The sequence below is a fragment of the Suncus etruscus genome, chromosome 20, assembly GCF_024139225.1.
Source record: "Suncus etruscus isolate mSunEtr1 chromosome 20, mSunEtr1.pri.cur, whole genome shotgun sequence".
NCBI lineage: Eukaryota > Metazoa > Chordata > Mammalia > Eulipotyphla > Soricidae > Suncus > Suncus etruscus.
This window is the reverse complement of record NC_064867.1, coordinates 5,832,994-5,849,471: the sequence shown is the minus strand read 5'-3', so window position 1 is coordinate 5,849,471 and position 16,478 is coordinate 5,832,994. Positions and strand designations below refer to the sequence as shown.

The 16,478-nt window shown below is 38.4% G+C and overlaps 1 non-coding gene across 1 annotated transcript; it reads left to right on the top strand.

Moving 5' to 3' along the window:
* Positions 1–1,667: 1,667 nt before the first annotated feature.
* On the top strand, positions 1,668–1,799 carry LOC125998474 (small nucleolar RNA SNORA51). The gene has a single exon (XR_007492040.1). It is a non-coding gene; the product is annotated as a small nucleolar RNA SNORA51 (small nucleolar RNA).
* The last annotated feature ends 14,679 nt before the right edge of the window (positions 1,800–16,478 follow it).

The window sequence follows — 16,478 nt, the reverse complement described above, 5'->3', positions numbered from 1 at the left end:
CTTTGTAATCCATCCTATTTTTGCTCTATAGTACAAGCTTCTTTGTCCTGAGTATTGGACTACATTATCCTCCTCTCTATTAGATATCATAGCTGGTCCCGAAAATAATCCCAAATAAAACATTAGACTTAATTTTACAAATAAAAATGGATAAAATGGTTCGCCCAATGATGATGGGTAAGATGGCAATGGGTAAATATTAATACAGACCTGTAAAATATCCATGAACATATTCAAATAAATGCAAATGCATTTCTGTTTCCTAACACGAATACATTTACGTTACTTTGTTTCCTCCCTCCCTCACTCCTTCCTTCCTTCCTTCCTTCCTTCCTTCCTTCCTTCCTTCCTTCCTTCCTTCCTTCCTTCCTTCCTTCCTTCCTTCCTTCCTTCCTTCCTTCCTTCCTTCCTTCCTTCCTTCCTTCCTTCCTTCCTTCCTTCCTTTCTTTCTTTCTTTCTTTCTTTCTTTCTTTCTTTCTTTCTTTCTTTCTTTCTTTCTTTCTTTCTTTCTTTCTTTCTGCCATCAGCTTTAGCTCTGTATCTAATTGAACTTCTGATTTTTTTTTTAAAAAGATTCACTTTTTTTAAAGAGATGCAGGAATAACAGTGATATTGGTGTATAAAAATGCCATTGATTTTTGTGTGTTAATTTTATAGTCTGCTACATTGCTATATGCATATATTGTTTCTAAAAGTTTTTTTTATAGAATCTTTAGGGTTTTCTAAGTATAGTATCATGTTATCTGCAAACAGTGAGAGTTTGACTTCTTTTCCTATCTGGATTCCCTTAATATATTTTTCTTGCCTAATTGCTATAGCAAGTACTTTCAGTACTATGTTAAATAACTAATCCACATCACTAATCATCAGGGAGATGCAAATCAAAACAACTATGAGGTACCATCTCATGCCACAGGGATTGACACACATCAAAAAGAATGAGAACAAGCAGTGCTGGCGGGGATGGGGAGAGAAAGAGACTCTTATTCACTGCTGGTGGGAATGCTGTCTGGTCCAACCTTTGTGGAAAGTGATATGGAGATTTCTTTAAAAGCTGGAAGTTGAACTCCCTCCAATGCAATCCAGCTATACCACTCCTAGGAATATATCCTAGGAACACAAAAATACAATACGAAAATCCCTTTCTCACACCTATATTTATTGCAGCATTGTTTACAATAGCTAGACTCTGGAAACAGCCTAGATGCACCTCAATAGATGAATGGTTAAGAAACTATGGTACATATACACAGTGGAATATTATGCAGCATCAGAAGAGATGAAGTCATGAAATTTTCCTATACATGGATGCATATGGAATCTATTATGCTGAGTGAAATAAGTCAGAGTGAGAGAGATAAACACAGAATAGTCTCCCTCATCTATGGGTTTTGAGAAAAATAAAAAAATATTTGTGTAATGATTCTCAGAGACAAAATTAAGGAGGACTGGAAGGTCCAGCTCCTGGCATGAAGCTCACCACAGGGATTGTTGAGTGCAGTCACAGAAATAATTACACTGAGAACTATCATAACAAAATGTGACTGAATTAGGGAAGTAGAAAGCCTGTCTAGAGTACAGGCCGGTGTGGGGTGGGGAGGAAGGACACTTGGGATATTGGTCATGGGAATGTTGAACTGGTGAAGGATTATATATATAAAAGATAAGGCCTCCCAATTCTTACCATAGGCTGTGTTCTTTACACTGACTGTATAGAAAGAGAAGGTACAGTAAATGCACCCCATATACACCTCAACACAGGCCCTTTGACTGGTCGTATTGTGAATTGGGGGACAAAAAAAAATAAACAGATAAGTAAAACAAAACAAAACAAAACAAAAGAATAGCAGTGATAGCATCTGACTCATGGGTCAATAATCTTCTTTTGCACAGGACTCTGCCTAAAGCAGAACAGCTCAGAGCACTAGATTCTGAATGAAACATAACTGAAGAGTGTTCCATGAGCTTGTGAGGACTTCATGGAATTGTACTAAATCTTTTACCACTCGTGTTTTTCACTTTTTTTTTTTTTACTATGCTTGAAATAGTTTAACAAAATATCCATTCATAACCATGGGCTGGATTGTGATTAGTGTATAGTTTTCCTCTATCTATCAGCACTTCCCACAATAGAAATTATAAAAATAGAAAAAATCTGCAATGATTTGATATTGTCAATTACTTGTTTTAAATAAGACATACCATTACACACTTGAAATCATTTATATTTTCACAGTCATTTCTTCACAGTCTACTATGCATTAAATTCCCAAAGTATATAGTTGGAAAGTAAGATACAGAAATTGGCTTTAAAAGATGACTATTTTTAGTAATCAAAAGACAAATGATTTTATAAACTATCTAAAGTGTCTGATATGCATTTTTGATATATCAATTTTTCTCAGAAGTTATTTAATATGATACACATGAAAAGCAAAGTAGGTAAGTCCTTATAATTCTGTGCTCACAGTAGTAACTTTTATTAAATCACTTTTATACTTTAGCAAGATGATATGAACTATTTCTCTTAATATGTACATTCCACATTGGATGCCACCTGTCACAGAACAACTGAGTCCAGAAGCACTGAGAGGGGCTTCAGGGCTATTTGATAGAAGAATGGGAGTGAGGATTTGACAAAAAGTGGGTATTCAGAGAACAGACACACTCTAGAGTAGTCAGAATTGAGCCTGATTTATTGGGAGTGCTGCTTCACATTTAAACAAAAATTATCAATCATAGAAGATTGGAAAATCAAGTGTGACATGGTTTTAGCCATACAGTTGACATTATGTGTTACTTCAGTTATTATGCAGCCATCTAAACATTATATATTCTTAAATTTGGTCATCAGTTTCATTTACTATTAAATAGAAATTGGAAAAATATTTATTTTTTTCTCTTGGATATGATTCTTGCTAGTCAATGGTTAATCAGCAACATACAAGACTATTGTCTATTAATGCTAAACCAAGGAACAATTGTACAAATAGGACAGATGTAATTAAAATAATAAATATTGTCATTGCCTACACCTTAACAAGATATACTAAAGAAAATATAAAGTCATGTTGAACTTTGCCATGAAATTACACAAGTTTATAAAGTAGCACTTAATAATACTTAAAGTGAATGTAAAATGAGGGCACATACATATGCAAATCTTAATTTTATTTTAGGTTGCTTCGAGGAGCAATGATTTATAGCACCAACTAGAGGAAAACATTTAGAGGTCTTATGAAGTAGAGCAAGATTGCTAACAATAGCAAACGGACCGATCAATAATGAATCTATTTTAGAGAGCTTGCTCATGGGGAATATTGATATCTAACTTGGTCATTCCCCCTGTGAAATAAAGAGGCACCTCATTTCTCTGCAAGTAAAACCACACACAGGGGTAATATTTCTAAACAATTAATTGGGTTATTATACAGGCTTAAAATGGATTGATCCTGTGTAGTCACATGAAGCATCAAGAACTGGATTAACAGTTTCCTTGTAGCTGTCATTAAAATATATGACAGGATGTAGGTAGGAGTTTTACATTATTATTATATTTCAAGCATTATGTGTACATAATTTACATTATAAATAGGAGCTGCTTGAAAGCTATTGACTGTGTCATTGGCTTTGTTTCAAATAGCAGATATGGTAGATATTGTGGCATAATCAAATTCCGAAGGAATATGATGAGGCTATTTAAATTATAGATGAAAGCATACCTTATTTTTAAATTCAAAATAATGTTTATAATGAAATATTTTGAGCTTCAGGTAAAAGAAATAATATATTACACGCGTCTGTTCAAACTAGCCACTGGGAAAATTTAGATATTTTTTGGTGGGAAAGGATGAACCAAAGGAATATCATAATACTTGAGCTACACTTAGGACTAATCTGTCCTATATATAGACTAAAAAATGTGGCCATGTAAAATTCATCACTTTTTTTAATAGCCACAAACAGATGTACAGGAATTAAAATAATTTGGTGATACTCTATTCATTGCACAACCATTTTATATACACTGCATCACTAATACTTAACGGAGCCAGGGTGATAATGAAGTATGCAGGGTGCTTGCCTTGTACATGGCCAACTGGGGATGGATTCCCAGCAACCCCAATGGTCTCCAAAGCCCATGTGGATTGATCCCTGAGCACAGAGCAAGTAGTAATCCCTGGAGTCAACTAGTGTGTAGCACAAATACAAAATAAAATATTTAAGACAACCTCTTAAGTGAGACCTCGCATAGGAAGTTGAAGCATTTATAATTTGAAGTCTTTGTGAATGTATAAGAAATGGAATATGTGGGACTAGAGAGAGACAGCATGGAGGTAAGGCATTTGCCTTTCATGCAGAAGGACAGTGGTTGATATCCTGGCATCCCCCATGCCTACCAGAAGCAATTTCTGAGTGGGAGCCAGAAGTAACCCCTAAGCACTGTTGAGTGTGACCCCCCCCCAAAAAAAACAAAAACAAACAAAAAAGAAATGGAATATGTAAAGTATCTAATATTATCCTGGGGAAAATTTATATATATATTTGCAAGTGGTATATATACACATGTATATTATATATAAATATGTCATGCAGATTAAAATGAGTTGAATAAAAGGGGCAGCTACAAAGATAGTGTGATAATAATATCAAAGACAATAGAGATAAGAGCCAGGAGGACCAGTCCATACTATAAAGCTTCCCACAAATAACAGGAGAGGGAAGTATAGAGGGAAGGAGGGAGGGAAAGAGAGAAGAGAGAGAGAAAGGGAAAGAAAGAAAAATAGATAATGTCTCTCCATAGGCAGGCAAGGGGAAATGTGGAGGGAAAATAGGGGCATTGGTGGTGGGAAATGTGAACTGGTGAATTGCCTGATTAAAATTCAACCATGAATAAACTTGTATCTGGGGCTGGGGGAGGGATAACTGTATTGTGAACAACCTTGTATCCAAGATGCATAAATTAAGTAATTAATAAAAAAAAGAAGGGACAGCTACAAATCAATCTCTCTTATATATGAGACTTCTTAAAGATACACAGTGAAGTAGCAACAGAGATGAACAGGCAACAATAATTTTAAAATTACTTTATTTAAACATTTTGTTTAAACATGACGTAGGTACACTGGTAAACATTTATTTATTTACTTTTAAATATTATTTTATTTAAGCATCTTGATTGCAAACATGATTGTGGTTGGGTTTTAGTCATGTGAAGAACACCCCCCATCACCAGTACAACATTCCATCACCAATGTCCCAAATCTCTCTCCTCCCCACCCCACCCCCACCTGTACTCTAGACAGGCTTTCTATTTCCCTCATATATTCTCATTGTTAGAATAGTTCTCAATGTAGTTATTTATCTAACTAAACTCATTACTCTTTGTGGTGAGCTTCATGTCGTGAGCTGGAACTTCCAGCCCTCCTCTCTTTTGTCTCTGAAAATTATTGCAAGAGTTTCTTTCATTTTTCTTAAAACCCATAGATGAGTGAGACTATTCTGCATCTTTCTCTCTCTCTCTGACTTATTTCGCTCAGCATAATAGATTCCATGTACATCCATGTATAGGAAAATTTCATGACTTCGTCTCTTCTGATGGCTGCATAATATTCCATTGTATATATGTACCACAGGTTTTTTTTTTTTAGCTATTCATATGTTGAGGGGCATCTTGAGTCTTCCAAAGTCTTGCTATGGTAAATATATTTAGTGGCATCTATTCAATAGTGGTAAATATAGCATCTTCCAGAGTCTTGCTATGGTAAATAGTGCTGCAATGAATATAGGTGTAAGAAAGGGATCTTTATTTAGTGGCATCTATTCAATAGTGGTAAATATAGCATCTTCCAGAGTCTTGCTATGGTAAATAGTGCTGCAATGAATATAGGTGTAAGAAAGGGATCTTTGTATTGTAGTTTTGTGTTCCTAGGGTATATTCCTAGGAATGGTATAGCTGGATCGTATAGGAGCTCAATTTCCAGTTTTGGGAAGAAACTGTTTTTCATAAAATAATTGCTTTTTTTCTTTTTCATTTATAATGATCAAGTTTCAGTAACACAATATACAACACTATCAATGCACATTTCCGGCCAGAAATGCCCCTTTTCCCTCCCTAAATTCCCCTTCCTTCTCCCCTGCCTGACTCTGGACAGATGTTTGATGTTTTTCATCTCTCTCTCTCTCTCACTCTCTCTCTCTCTCTCTTCCTTAAGCACCGTGTTTGCAATATTGTTGTGGGGTAACATATCACTTTATCTCCTTTCAGTTCTTATCCAGAGGGATAATTTCCAACTATCATTATCATTGTCCCTTCTTTCCTTAACTGCACTCCCCTGCTATTTATGACAGAATTCTTACTGTAAATTGGCTTTCCTGGACCTTGTCTCTAGATACTATTACAATACTATTGTTTTTAAGTGTCTTACAAATGAGTGTGATTATCCTTCTATATCTATTCTTCTCCTTCTGACTCATTTCATGCAGCATAATACTCTCCATATCCATCCATAAATAAGCAAATTGCATGGCTTCATTCCCCTAACAGTTGTATAGTATTCCATTGTGTTCATGTAGGACTGTTTCCTTAATGAATCATTTGTTCTTGAGTGCTTGGGTGATTTCCACATTCTGGCTACTGTAAATAGTGCTGCAGTGAACATAGGGGTGCAGAGGGGTTTTGACATTGTGTTTTTGGTTTCATGGGATATATTCCTACAAGTGGTAATGATGGATCATATAGAAATTTAATTTATAGTTTTTATTTTTTGAAAGAATAAACATATTGTATTCCCAACTGCAATGAATGAGAGTTCCTTTTTCCTCTGCATCAGCGCCAACACTGATCGTTTTTGTTCTTTGTGATGTATATCAGTCTCTATGCTGTAAGATGATATCTCAATATTGTTTTTATTTGCACATCTCTGATGATTTATGATGTGGAACATTTTTTTCATGTATCTTTTGACTATTTGTATTTCTTCTTTGAGGACATGTCTATTCATTTCTTCACCCCATTTTTGATTGGGTTTAGATGATTTTTTTCTTGTTAAGTTCTGTCAGAACCTTGTATATATTAGATATTAGCCCTTTATCAGATGGGTTTTCGGAGAATAGATTCTCGCATTCTGTGATTAGTCTTTGTTTTCTAGTCAACATTTCCTTTGGGGTGCAAAAACTTTTTAGCTTACTGTAGAGCCATTTGTTTAGCTTTACATCTTCCTCTAGGCAAGTTGTGTTTCATCACTGAAGATGACTTTAGATTCAAGGTTTTGATTATATTTTCCTCTGTTACCTTATGATTTCAGGTCTGATATCAAGGTCTTTAAGCCATTTTGATTTTACTTCTATGCCTGACATTAAAGAGCAGTTATAATTGACATTTTTTTTTACTTGTAGTTGACCAATTTTCCAAACATTGTTTGTTGAAGAGGCCTTCCTTGCTCCACTTCGTATGTCTTAGCTCTTTCTCAAAGATGGATTGATCATAAACATGAGGGTTAGTCTCAGAATATTCAAGAGTATTCCACTGATATGAGGGTCTCTTTTTATTGCTGTACACTTTTGTTTTAATGGCTTTTGCTTTATAGTACATTTTAAAATTGGAGAAAGTGATGCGTCTCATTTTCTTTTTCTATGGGATTTATTAATTTTTGTGAAGGTTTATTGTTTGAATTTCAGGAGTGCTTGATCTATTTCTTTGAAAAATGTCACGGGTGACAACGTTAATGAGTGAGAGAAGTAGAATGCCTGTCTCAAATACAGGCAGGGAGTGGGAGGGGGGCTTAGGTGGTAGGAATTTTGCACTGGTGAAAGGGGGTGTTTTGTTTATGACTGAAATCTTCCTTACTTCCCTCCTTCCTTCCTCCCTTCTTTCCTTTCCTCCTTCTTCCTTTCCCTCCTTCCTTTCTTTCCTTCTTCTTTCCTTCCCTCCTTTCTTCCTTCATTCCCTCCTTGTTCCTTTCCTCCTTCCTTTCTTCCCACCTTTCTTATTTCCTTTTTCCTTCCTCCCTTCCTCCCTCACTTCCTTCCCCTTTCACTTTTTCCCTCCATTTCCTTCCTTCCCTCCTTTGTTCCTTCACTCTTTCCTTCCCTTCTTTTCTCATTCCTTTCTTCCCTCTTTCTTCCTTCCTTCATACCTCTTTCCTTACTTCCTCCTTCCTTCCTTCCTTCTTTCTTTCTGTCCCTTCTTACTCCATTTCCTCCTTCCCTACTTCCTTCCTCCTTTCCCTTCTTCCTTCCTTCCTTTCTTCCTTCCTTCCTCCCTCTGTTCCTCCTTCCTTCCTTTCTTCTTATCTTTCCTCCTTCCCTCCCTCCTTCCTTCCCTCCTTTCTTCCTCCCTCCCCTCTCTCCTTCCTTCCTTCCTTCCTTCCTCCTTTTCTTCCTTCCTCTATTCCCTCCTTCTTTCCTTCCTTCTGCTCTCCTTCTGTCCTTCCTCCCTCCTTTCCTCCTTCCTTCCTTCTTTCTTTTCTCCCTCTCTCTACCTTTCTCCCTCCCTTCCTTCTTCCCCTCCTTTTATCCTTCCCTCCCTCCCTCCCCCTCCTTCCTCCCTCCCCTCATCCCTTCTTCCCTTCATTCTTCCCTCCCTCCCTCCATTCCTTCTTTCTTTCCTTCCTCCTTCCTTTCTTCCTCCTTCCTTCTTTCTTCCTTCATTCATTCCAGTCGTTATTTGAAATGGTGCAGCAAACTAATGGCTAAAGTGATTTAGTTGGTCACATGAAAATAAAAAATAGGAATCTAGCTCATCACATATTTTTTGTATAACTAAAATAAGCGTTCTAAAAAGTTAAAAAAATATAGAAAACATGGTTTCAGTCTAAGTTAGAGTTTGGGATGTACTTTCCACGAACTTCTTATGATACTTCTTAATCCAGGACACAAGTATCTAGATGCAAAATCTAGGAGACAGTTATACCTTTTTTATTCATAAAAATTCTTTTTCTTTACAGTGGTCGGTGCCATTATTAGTGCATGGGATGATGTAGTACTGGTCTCAACGTTTACCCTGCTTATAGACAAAGATTACCTAGTGCTAGTATTGTAGTTAAGTGAAAGAAAGTTCAGAGAAATAGCCTTTCAGATACAAAAGAGCATCCTTATTGTGCTTGACCCAACAAAAACACACTCAATATTTATGTGATTTTTTTGGGGGGTGGCGTTTGGGTCACACGCAGCTGCACTCAGGGATTACTGCTGGATCTGTGCTTTGAAATCGCTTCTGGAAGGCTAGGGGACCATATGGGATGCTGGGATTCTAACCACTGTCTGTCCTAGATCGGCTGCATGTAAAGCAAACACCCTACTGCTGTGCGATCTCTCTGGCTCCTTGTGTGACATTTTAAGGAAAATATCCTTGTAACAGTATTTTCTGGATTTCAGGGTTCTGTTATGAGTGGAATACCTTATTAGCAAGCTTAAGATGAACATAGCTGTCATTTTTCAGTTTATTATTAAATCTCAGAATTTTTCAAGAAATATAGGTAAGGTCAGGTTCCAGTGTCTATTACCTTTGAGAGACTGGTTGTTAAAGTGGTCATCCCATTAGTCTTTATATCACAATAAAGAGCAATAATTTAATGGAAGGAATAAATTTTTCTAACAATTGAGAAATGAAAGACAAAATATATATAAATTAAAAGTACAAAATAAACATTTTAAGTGAAACTAATGGTCTTCTGATTATTTATTTCAGGAATATCAATTTTATTGTCCACTAATATAATTAGGCTTGTAGTGTTTTAGAAAAAGTGGCAGTCAAATATTAATAAGCATTCCTAGAATGCAGATTGTAGCATATAAATACTATTTTTCTCCAAATCATATGAAAACTTTCTGAGTCTAGTTTATCCTAGGTTTGAAGCAGAGAATAAATAAATTGAGTCTTAACATTTTATTGTTATTGAAGGCTAATAAGATTTATGGTATCATGTAAGCATATCAGATGTCAACTCAAAAGTATATCATTCTGAGAACAATCAGTGCTGGCAGGGATGTGGAGAGAAAGGAACTCTTATCCACTGCTGGTGGGAATGCCATCTAGTCCAACTTTTATGGAAAGCGATATGAAGATTTCTCCAAAAACTGGAAATCGAGCTCCCATACGATCTAGCTATATCACTCCTAGGAATATACCCTAGGAACACAAGAATACAATACAAAAATCCCTTCCTCACACCTATATTCATTGTAGCACTATTTACAATAGCCAAACTCTGGAAACAACCAAGATGCCCTTCAACAGATGAGTGGCTAAAGAAACTGTGGTACATATACACAGTGGAATAGTATGCAGCCGTCAGGAGAGATGAAGTCATGAAATTTTCCTATACATGGATATACATGGAATCTACTGAGTGAAATAAGTCAGAGAGAGCGAAACAGACACAGAATAGTTTCACTCATCTTAAGAAAAATGAAAGACGTTTTTAGCAGTATCTCAGAGACAAGAGAGATGAGGGCTGGTAGGTGCAGCTCATGACATGAAGCTCACACTATGTGGTGTGATGGGAAATTGTGATGAGTGCAGTTAGAGAAATAACTACACTGAGAACTATCCAAACAATGTGAATGAACGAGGGATGTAGAAAGCCTGTCTTGAGTACAGGTGTGGGTGGGGCGGGGAGAAGGGAGATCTGGGAAATTGGTGGTGGGAATCTTGCACTGGTGAAGGGGGGTGTTCTCTACATGACTGTAAGCATACAACTACAATCATATTTGTAATCACGGTGTTTAAGTAAAGATAATTTAAAAGCATAAAATAAAAAGGCTATTTATTGAGAATCCATAGAGCATACACCCAGTAGTCAAGTTCAGAGGTCATCAGACCTGGGTCTGGGCATCAGGGTGGTGTGTACAGTAGTCTGCTTGCCCAGGAAGAGAAGGCCAACACTGGTAGTAGGAATGCCTCTCATTTCTTGTCACTAGGTACAGTCAATAATTCTGGGAAAGATTTGTCAGGCATCTTGGACAATCATACTTTACTTAAAAAAATAAATTCAAAGGCGATGATATGGTGTTCTTCCTTTGTTGCCCTGCTGTTGGCTCAGGGTAGAATCAGTTTTTGAGTGGGTGAACGGCCTGGTCCTACGGCGGTGGCGGGGAATTTTGGCCCTTAGGGGAATCTCCCCTCGGTCCCGGTGCAGCAACATATCCCAATGTTTTCTCTTTCCCAGCCTGGGGTGGCTGAGTCTGAGCCCTAAGCTGGGCCTGACGCATGTGCAGATGGTGGTGGAAATTGCCAGTTCCACCCGCAATCCGGCTGCTGGCTAGCCAGTGATGGTCCCTGCGCAGAGGGAGGTGGAGGCCGTGGTGGTGGGTGCCAGGGCCACCTGTGTCCCCGCTGGCATGCACAAGCAACTAGGCAGGACAGGCAGTGGTCGAGGGTGCCAGTGCCTCCTGGGGGGGTAGCCCTCGTGTCAGCAATGATCCCTGCAGAGGCGGTGGGGGGAAAAGAAGCAGGCCAGCCTGCGGTGCCATCCATTCCTGGACGGCATATGGTTCCAGCACGAGGCCTGCTGAGGCGGTACAGGAGGCTGGCCTGCTGCTCGACCAGAGGGGCCTCCTCAGCAGCTGCTGGACGGGCGGGATGGGGCGACACCGTTGCACCCCATTGGATCCAAAACCACCGGATAGGCCGGAAGAGGTCCAGGTAGCAGGGCAGAGGCGACTGACAGAGGAGGAAACTGCGGAGGACCCTGATAAGCACCGCTGCCTCCGTTGCCAGTGACTGCTGTCCAGCCTTCGGTGGTATCTAGAAAAATGAACAATATGGCAGATAAAATGACCCATCTGGGTAATAGAGCCAAATAGCCCAAAGCTCTGGCTCCGCGCGGGCCTATATAAGCACACAGTGACTGTGACATCCCTGGGCATGTCAGAGAGGAAAGGCCGCATAGACCTCCAAAGCTGCCATGGGGTCCCAGAGACCATGTCCAGGGAGGAGGTCAGCGGCCTACCCCTCCTGCACTAGCCAGACCTGGGACTTGGGGTGTCCCAAAAGCCATCCTCCATGCCATCCTCCATGGCCCTCCAGAGCACACTGGCATGAGGACCTCTTCAGTCTGGGCCGCAAAGTCCTCTGCCTCCACCCAGCCCCTGGAAGTTCCGAAGTCCCAAAGGCTAAGGAGGGGGCAACGCCCCCCAGATCCCAATGGGAAATTTGTAACGTTTGTCCAGTATGTCCATGGCACCAACTTTTCCAGGAAGTGACAATATGCCCAGACTTGCCAGATTCTCTCAGCTCCTTTCTACCTGATTTTGAACCACCCAACACATGCATTCCCATCTTCAGTGGTTGCCCTGTTCAGCAGGTGGTTAAGGGCTAGCCAGGTTAGGCACCTACTCTGTGTTAGATATTCGACTCTTCTCCAGGCTGTGGGATTTCTCACACACGTCACTTACTTTTTCGAATTACAGCAGTCCAGTCAAACAAAGTTGGGGGATGCTGAGAGATAGTACTGTGACTAAGATGCTTGCCTTACCCCCAGCCAACTTGGATTCAACCCCTGGCACCTTGTAGGGTCCGCTGGCCCTGTCAGGAGTCAGCCTGAGTGCAGAACCAGGAGTAAGCCCTGAGTATCAATGGATGTTGCCCATAACCAAACAAAAATATAGAGTGCAAGATTATTGTTATTGGTACACTGGCTAGATGACATTTTCAAAGGATATAATTTCACAGGATATAATATTTCACAGGATCATATGGAATACCAGGGGATCTAACCATGGTCAGTCCTAGTTTTTTTTTTTTTTTATCAAACCTAGTTTTTGTTTTAGTTTTTTTTTTAACTGAAACCCAACTACAAATATGCTTATAATCATGGTGCTTAAACAAAGACACTATTATAAGAAATTATTCCATTTTTTCTTCTTTTTATTCTTCCTCTTTCTCCTCTTCTTTCTCTTATTCTTCTTCATCCTCCTCTTTTTTTTTTTTTTGGTTTTTGGGCCACACCTGTGACGCTCAGGGGTTACTCCTGGCTATGCGCTCAGAAGTTGCTCCTGGCTTCTTGGGGGACCATATGGGACGCCGGGGGATCGAACCGCGGTCCGTCCTAGGCTAGCGCAGGCAAGGCAGGCACCTTTACCTCCAGCGCCACCGCCCGGCCCCTTCATCCTCCTCTTTACTTCTTCCTCCTCCTACTCTACTTCTTCCTCCTCTTTTTCTTTCCTTTCCTCTTTATTTTCTTTCTCATCTTGTTCCCCTTCATTTTTCTTGTCTTCTTTTTCTTTTCCTTCCTCTTTCTCCTCTTCTTCCTCTTCTTCTTTTTCTTCTCCCCACCTCTTTTCTTCTTCCTTTTCTTCTTCCTCTTTTTCCTCCTCCACTTCTTTTTCTTCCTCTTCTTCCTGTTTTCTTTGTATTCTCTTCCCCTTCTTCCTCTTTTCTTCTTACTCCTCTTCCTCTTCTCATACTTTCTCAAACTCTTTTTAATATTCTCTTCCTCAGTTTCTGGGACTCCAATGATTCCTATGTTGTTTCTCTTGAGTTTATCAAAGACTTATATTTTCATCTGTTCACATTTTTTGAGTAGTTTATTCATTGATCCCTTGCTTTATTTAAGGTTCATTTCCAATCTCAACTGCTGTATAAAGTGGTTTTGCATCTTTTCCTTTGGCTCACGGATCCTGTCCTTAACTGCTGTTACTCAATTGGAGAGGCATTTCATTGAGGTTTTCATTTCATCTACTGAGTTTTTCAGACCTGTTATTTCAACTTGAAGTATTCTGAGTTCTATCATTTTGCTCACATGTTCAGCTAGATCTATGCTTGAAATTTGGTGTGTTTTTGGTTTAGCTTGCCTTAGAGTAGAAACTTCAGCACTTCTTTTAAGATTTGTTTTGATTTTTTAAAATTTCTGAGCTGTTGTTTATCTACGAAGCTGTGCATTCTTCCTTCAAACCTGAATGCAAGTTTGTCTGGGTCAAGCGTTGATGAGACATGAAGGATGTGTCTGCAGGCAATCGTCAGCTCTGGGAACATCACAGCAATAATATTTTTGTTGATTCTTTATAGGGGTTTTCTTCCTGGCTCTCGACACCCTAATGATTCTTATGTTGTTTCAGTTAAATTCATCCTAGAGTTCCATTGTTATCTTTTGGCCTATTTTGAGGATTTTTTCTACCATTCTTCATTTATATTAAGACTCTTTTCCCACTTCTGTTGTATGGAGGAGTTATACATTTCATCTTTAATCTCACTAGTTCTGTCTTCAGCAGTATTGCACTGCTGGTGAGGCCTTCCAGTGAGCTTTGCGTTTTCACTGGGAACTCTTTTATTGTTCTTTATTTTCTTTTTCAAATTTATGTTTTTCTACTCTCCTATCTTCTTGAGTCTTTTTGGCTATCTATTCCATGTTGACGATTCTCAACAGTTCTTTTCTAAATTTCTTATCAGAGAGACTCTATAGATAGATGATACTAGCTGTAACTTCAGAACTACCATTTTTGTTCACTAAGTTTGAACAAATAATCTCCTTGTTTATTTCTCATTGTGATCTTTTCAGAGTGGTGAAGTTTTATATATTCTGTTTTTCTCATTGTCTAAAAGAAATTCACCATCACAGAGTAAAATTGAGCAGCTACGCTCTCCATAGAGGAAGCTGACTTAGAGTGAAAATAGCCCCTTTGACTAAAATGATCCTGCTGTCAGCCAATATTTTTCATGGCTGCACTCCTCTTATAGAGCACTGACTTGGGGTGAAAATGATCCTACCACTTGTTGAAAATACTTTTATTAAAATATTATATCATGCTTAAATTTCTTATTTATAACTAATTTGGTGAATACCTATATGAATATCTCATATATGTTATGAATATGTTATAATCTGGGAGATATGAATATGTAAAGTGATGCTTTTCTGAAAATTGTAAAAGAATGACCTAATATTGAAAACAGTTTCAAATTTTATTTAGGGTACTTGTTAAAAATAAAATTAAGAAATATGTTGGGATTTTCAAAATAACATTAGGATAAAAAAAGGTTTTATCTTATAGATTTTTGACATTTTTATTTTGCTCTCTAAGAACTTTAACCAAATTTACAATAATACCCAATATGATCTTAAGTGAATAAATTTTTAAGGGATAAGTAAATTTTAAGGTATATAGATTTGTTTATCATAACCTCAGTCTTCTTAATGTCTGAAAGTTCTTTTTTAATTCTTTTTTTATTCCTCTTTTATTTCTTAAATAATGAAGACAAAGATGCAAAGAAAGGACAAGGTGAAGTAACAGTGGGAAGACAATCACCCATAAACAGAATTCTCAAAAGAAATCTACTTGCTGACACTTAATTTTGAATTTTCAGCCAAAAAACATTAAAGAAAAATAAAACAAAACACATACACAATTACTTTGTCCCCAGATTGTAGTACAATATGACATTTCTTAGCAGTACACAAAGCAATCTAAAGCCACAAAATTTATGTAATTTCTTTAACATTAAAGACTATAGTATTGCTGACACAGTTGATCATAATACATTATTTCATTAAGTATGAGTCAAAGGAGCACAGCAAAGGCAGTGTTAGAGTGGCAATTGATTGCATAGGCCCAGCAAAATATAGGAGACATGGAAAGGAAAAGCCTTGGCCTAAATACAAGGAGACCTTACCCCTGAAGTTTTCTGGCATAAGACCAACTCTAGGCTCCAAGCATACTAGGTTATCCAACCCAAATCATTGTCTGTAGTGCCAATACACTTTCATTTTCACACAGTCACTGTTGTTGGTGTCAGGTTTCTGTAACTAAGGATCCTGGAATACATTGATATCCTACATCAAAGTCAGCATGATGCAGAGCGTCCTTTAGTTTCACTCATAATTAGAGGGTGATGCAGAGAGCTCGGTCCTGAAAGCAGATCATTGTTGTTCAGTCCTCTGGGTGTTAAGGGAAGTCTCTTTTGAATAGGTGTATGCCTAGGGCCTTCCCTGGTAGAGGATTGCTTTCAGGTGATGTTGCACACAAACCGTGGTGGTTTTGTAGATGGCATCCCTGGTTCAGGGGTAATGGATAATGCCTGTTCTTCTGAGACCTGAGCCAAGTCTTTATGACAATGTTCAGGGTGAAAGGTCTCACTGCATTACAAGATTTGTGTATTCCCATCTCTACTAGACAAGAAAGTGTTTGTATATATAGTAACTTCCCATTTTAATGTGCCTATGCAAAGGAAGAAAATGCCACATGGCATGATTGGTGCCAATGGGGACGCTAGAACAAGTCCAACTATCCCCTTGACTTGGTTCTAACATAAAATTTAAATGAAGGAACACTTTTGCAGACTTGCCTTATTAAACAGATAACAAAGAGAAAGACAGACAAAACATATATATATATATAGAGGTGAAATTTTGAAATAGTTGGGTGGGATGTTAAATTCATCCCCCCTTTTTTTGCCCTCCCCCTCTTCCTACACTAGGGAGAGGGGCATAGGAAGGAGGGGAGGCAGATGTTGCACTAGGTTGTGGAGGAGCAGTCAT